Source organism: Leptonychotes weddellii, chromosome X, assembly GCF_054177405.1.
Source record: "Leptonychotes weddellii isolate Sample4059 chromosome X, ASM5417740v2, whole genome shotgun sequence".
In the NCBI taxonomy this organism is placed as follows: Eukaryota; Metazoa; Chordata; class Mammalia; order Carnivora; family Phocidae; genus Leptonychotes; species Leptonychotes weddellii.
The window spans coordinates 78434900-78441030 of record NC_138385.1 but is presented as its reverse complement, the minus strand read 5'-3'; positions in this window follow the sequence as shown (position 1 = coordinate 78441030).

Here is a 6131-nt window from a genome sequence, read left to right as displayed (position 1 = left end):
ACATCCTAGATTTGCTCACCCCCTCTCACCTGGCTCGCCAATTCCCTTCCTCTTGGGTAAATGCAGATTTCTCTTTGCTCTCGCAGAAAACAGAAGTTTTAGGTGCATTCTTAGAGAATGCACTGCTAACCATGTGGATATATTCCTCCAACCTCATCTGTACTTTCACTGCCACTCAGCAAGCCTTTTTTTTTTTTTTTAAACTCCTTCAGTTATATTCTGTGGAATGAACCACAATGGTAAGAAATACCACTGATCTCAAATTGCCTTTTATTCATTTATTCAGCAAATATTTATTGATTACCTAATATTGCCCAGGCACTGGTCTGTGGTTTGGGCATACATTAGTAACAAAGAGACAAATTTCTGTTCCACTGGGGTTTGCATTCTAGTGGAGAAGCAGACTAAACTAAACAACCATCTTTCCCCCAACCCCTTATTGTCCCAAGTGCATACATAAAACATATTACATGTGTATATGTAAATTTTAAAAAACTATATGTTCTGGGGTGCCTGGGTGTCTTAGTCTGTTAAGTGGCTGCCTTCGGCTCAGGTCATGATCCCAGGGTCCTGGGATAGAGCCCCTCGTCAGGCTCCCTGCTCAGCGAGAGCCTGCTTCTCCCTCTCCCTCTGCCTGCCACTCTGCCTGCCGCTCTGCCTACTTGTGCTCTCTCTGTCTCTCTGTCAAATAAATAAATAAAATATTTTTTAAAAATAAAAATAAAAAAATAAAAAACTATATGTTCTTAGAATTCAAGGATCTTATAGTGGCAAACATAAGACCAATCTAGGTATCTATAACAATTTGTGCATTAATTCAACAACCATTTAGATACTCCAAATGTATATCAGACACTCTTTGATTCTGGAGATATACAGAAGAATCAAACATGGTCTCTGTTCTCAAGATACAACATAGAGTGACAGAATATTGTAAGTGCTCTCAGATAAAGTTAGGATAAAATACCATTTTTTTTTAAAGATTTTATTTATTCATTTGACAGAGAGAGAGAGAGAGAGGCAGGCAGAGGGAGAAGCAGACTCCCTGTGCAGGGAGTCCGATGCAGGACTGGATCCCAGGACCCTGTGATCATGACCTGAGCCAAAGGCAGATGCTTAACAGACTGAGCCACCCAGGCGCCCTAAAATGCCTATTTTCATGGAAAGGTTTAATCTCATGGCTCTAGTTGACACACTTTTTTTTTTTTTTTTGGGTCTTTTCATTCCCCTTTGGAAGCTTATGCTATTTTATAATCAGTTTTTATGAAGAAAGCAAAGGATCAAATATCACAATGTAAATTTCTCTAAGCAGTTTTAGAGGTATATAATTGTTGATTCTGTAAGGAGATAGAATAATAACAATGTCTACTTGATAAGTTGATTTTAATGATAAAATCACACACTAGAGATGGAAAAGAACTATGTGATAAGTTCTCAATGACATAAAATTTTATTCTATATTTGCTTAACACAAATGCTTTGTCTTTTTTTGAGATTTATTTATTTATTTTTAGAGAGAAAGAGAGAGAGAGAAGCAGGAGGGGCAGAGGGAGAGGGAGAGGGAACCCCAAGCAGACTCATTGCTGAGCACGAGCTGGAGGTAGGGCTTGATCTCACGACCCTGAGATCATGACCTGAGCCAAAACCAAGAGTCGGAGGCTTAACCCACTGTGCCACCCAGGCGCCCCCACAAGTACTTTATCTTAATATAATTGTAGACTTTAAAATTTTCCTGGGAGATTCCATTTAGATTTCAGTGTAAGAATCTATTTAAATAAAAGAGGTCTTGATTTTGTGGAATACTTTCTCATTATATTCCCAAAATTATTTAATAATTAATTTATCCCTATAATTTTACTCTATAAATATTTAAAATAATGTTATTGAATAGTTTTATGTGTACCATATACTAAGGGGTGCCAATGGTGTTTCTCAGATATTTCATCCCTCATAATTACCTCCTAGGGAAGTAGATAACAGTAAAATATATGTTACAACTATGAGAAACCTAAGACATAAAAACCAACTCTTCTAAGAGAAAATCAACAAACAAGCATGGACTGGGACTTCAAATTTCCACAAAGGAAATATACATATATATAAACAAAAGCATTCCATCCAGTTTTTCTTTAGTGAGGAATATAAAACTAAATACAAACATAGAATGGGAACAGTATAGAGCAGATTATGTTTTTTAAAAATATGATTATAGGACCATAAAATGAAATGTTTGTGGTCAGTATTTGTGTTAGGGTTCTCCAGGGCAACAGAACCAATAAAATATATATATCTTATTATTAAAAGAAATTGGCTTAGATGGAAGTGTTGAATCACTAAATTGTACCCCTGAAACTAATATTGCTCTGTATGTTAACTAACTGGAATTTAAATTAAAACTAAATAAATTCTGGGGGGAGAAAGGAAATTGGCACGTGCAGTTATAGAGGTTGACAAGTCCCAAGATCTAGAGTCAGCAAACTGGAGACCCGGGAGAGGTGATGGTATAGGTACAAAGGCCAGCAGCATTAAGAACCAGGAGGAACTGATTTTCAGTTTGAGTTTGAAAGCAAGAAAATACTCATGTCCCACATGGAAGGCAGTCAGGCAGGAGGAGTTCCCTCAAGGGATAGTCAGCTGTTTTGTTCTTTTCAGGCCTCCAGCTGATTGGATAAGTCTCACCCACATTAAGGAAGGCAATCTACCAATTCAAATTTTTTTAAGGCAAAGTGGTTTTTCCAATTTTACTGAGATACATGGGTATATGACATTGTATTAGTCCAAGATGTACAACATAATGATTTGATACATATATATTTATACTTATATATATTACAATTATATATAATATATATATATATTGCCAAATGATTACCACAGTAAGTTTAGCTAATGTTAATTACCTCACAGTTATTTTTTCTCTAATTATGAGAACTTTTAAGATTTACTCTCTTAATAACTTTCATATATGCAGTACAGTCTGTTAACAAAGCACAATCCTGTACATTAAATTCCCAAAACTTATTTATCTTACAACTGGACATTTTTATCTTTTGACCACCTTCGCCCATTTCCCCTACTCCCCACCCCCTCTTACTGGCAACCAGCAGTATGTTCTCTATATCTGTGAATTTGCTTTTTTTGGATTCCACTTATAAGTGAAATTATACAGTATTTCTCTCTCTCTCTGACTTATCTCACTTAGCATAATGCCCTCAAAGTCCATCCATGTTATCACAATTGGCAGGATTCCCCCCTTTTGTGGCTGAATAATGTTCCATTGTATATATGTTACAATTTCTTTATTCATCCATCAGTGGATACTTAGGTTGTTTCCATGCCTTGGCTATTGCAATAATGCTGTGATACATGAGGGTGCAGATAGATTTTTGAGATAGTGATTCCACTATCTTTGGATTCACTATCTTTGGATTCACTATCTTTGTCTTTGGATATATACCCAGAAGTGAAATACTAGATCTAGTTCTATTTATATGAATAGTAGTTCATATTGTATTTAGTAGTTCATAGTAGTATTTATATGAGCATATGGTAGTTCTCTTTATAATTTTTTGATGAATTGACATACTGTTTTCCATAGAGGAATCTCCATACTATTTTCCATAGTGGTCAACAGTGCACAAGTGTTCCCTATTTTCCACAACCTCACCACCACTTGTTATTTCTTGTCTTTTTGATGATAGCCATTTTAACAGGTATGAGATGATAACTTGTGGTTTTGATTTGCATTTCTCTTATGATGAGTGATGTTGAACATCTTTTCATGTACCTGTTGGACAGTTGGATGTCTTTGGAAAAAAATGTCCATTCAGTTTCTCTGTCATTTTTTAAATCAGATTGTTTGGTTTTTTGCTATTGAGTTGTATGAGTTCTTTATATATTTTGGATATTAGCCCCTTGTCAGAGATATGATTTGCAACTATTTTCTCCCATTCCATCTGTTGCCCTTTCATTTTGTTAACTGTTTCCTTTGCTGTGCAGAAGCTTTTAAGCTTGATGTTCCCTCTTGTTTTTTATTTTGTTGCCTTTGCTTTTGGTGTCAAATCCAAAAAGTCATCACCAAGACTAATGTCAAGCAGCTTACGCCCTATGTTTTCTTCTAGGAATTTCATGGTTTCAGGTCTTATATTTAAATTTTCGACCCAATTTGAGTTGATTTTTTGTGTATGGTTTAAGATAGGGATCCAGCTCCATTGTGTTGTAATTCTAGTTTATCCAACACCATATATTGAAGTGATTTTTCTTTCCCCATTGTATACTCATGCCCCTTTTGTCATAAATTAATTGACCATTTCTGTGTGGGGTTATTTCTAGGCTCTCTATTCTATTCCATTGATTTATGTGTCTTTTTATGTCAATACCATATTGTGTTGATTACTATAGCTTTGTTATACAGTATGAAATCAGAAAGTGTGGTACCTCCAGCTTTGTTCTTCTTTTTCAAGATTTCTTTGACTATTTGGGTTATTTTGTAGCTCCATGCAAATTTTAGGATTGTTTATTCTACTTCTGTGAAAGATACCATTAGAATTTTGATAGGAACTGCATTGAATCTGAGTCTACATTGCTTTGAGTAGTATGTACATTTTAAAAATATTAATTCTTTCAATCTCTGAGCACGGAATGTCCAATTATTTGTGTCTTCTTCAGTTTCTTTCATCAATGTCTTATGGTTTTTAGTGTACTGATTTTCCACCTCCTTGGTTAAATTTATTACTAGTATTTTGTTGTAATTATAAATGGGATTGTTTTTAATTTCTCTTTCTGATAGGTCACTGTTAGTATATAGGAATGCAACTGACTTTTGTATATTGATTTTGTATCCTGCAGCTTTACTGAATTTTTTTTATTAGTTCTAACAGTTTTGAGGTAGAGTCTTTAAGAGTTTTCTATATATAATATCATATTATCTGCAAAGAGAGACAGTTTTATTTCTTCCTTCCAATTTAGATATGGTTTATTTCTTTTTCTTGACTGATTACTCTGGCTAAGACTCCCAGTATTCTGTTGAGTAAAAGTGGTGAGAATGGGCATCCTTGTTCAATTAAAATGTTAACCTCATCAAAACAAAAAACAAAAAAAACAAAACAAAAACATCCTTACAGGTACACCCAGAATGTTTGACCAAATATCTGGGCACCAGGCAAGTTGGCACAAAAAATTAACCATCACAGTATTATTCATAGCAGATGCAGAGTCAGCAAATAATTAGTATTATAGTATTATAATCTGTGAAAACTATTTGTTTTGAGTTTCAGTTCCTGTCATTCTTTAAAATGTTACAGAACTGGGCACCTGGGTGGCTTAGTCGGTTAAGCATCTGCCTTCGGTTCAGGTCATGATTCCAGGGTCCTGGGATCAAGTCCCACATTGGGCTCCCTGCCCAGCAGGGAGTCTGCTTCTCCCTCTCCCTCTACCCTTCCCCCTGCTCATGGTCTCCCTCTCTCTCTCTCTCAAATAAATAAATAAAATCTTTAAAAAAAAAGTTGCAGAACTAATAGTTACACAACTGATAGTAGGAAATAAGTTCTTTTTTTTTTTAAGTTTATTTATTTTTGTAGTAATCTCTACACCCAATGTGGGGCTTAAACTCACAACCCCAAGATCAGGAGTTGCATGCTCTTCTGACTGAGCCAGCCAGGAACGTCTAGACAATAAATTCTTACTCAGTGTCTGTGATTAGCTCTCATTTATTCATTTGTGTATTTCTATTGAGCATCTTTTTATGCTAGGTATTTTTATAGGTACTAATACAAATACTTGTTTTATAAACTTCTCATATTTGCACTGTTTTACAGCTAAGTGCTATTCTGTGTTCTATGTAATCTCTTCTTTAAAAATTAATACATGCTGTAGGCTCTATGATTCATAGAGAAACTGACCATAGGTAGAATCGGTTGGTAGTTTACCTCACTCTCCATATATATATATATATATATATATATATATATATATATATATATATATATATGGATTGTGTGTATGTATATGCATACATATGTGTGTATAAATGCATATGTGTATGTGGGTATTCATATGTATGTGTGTGTACATGCATATGTATAAACAAATAACTTCATGAGAGGTAGTGAAAAGTGATGTATCAATCCAAA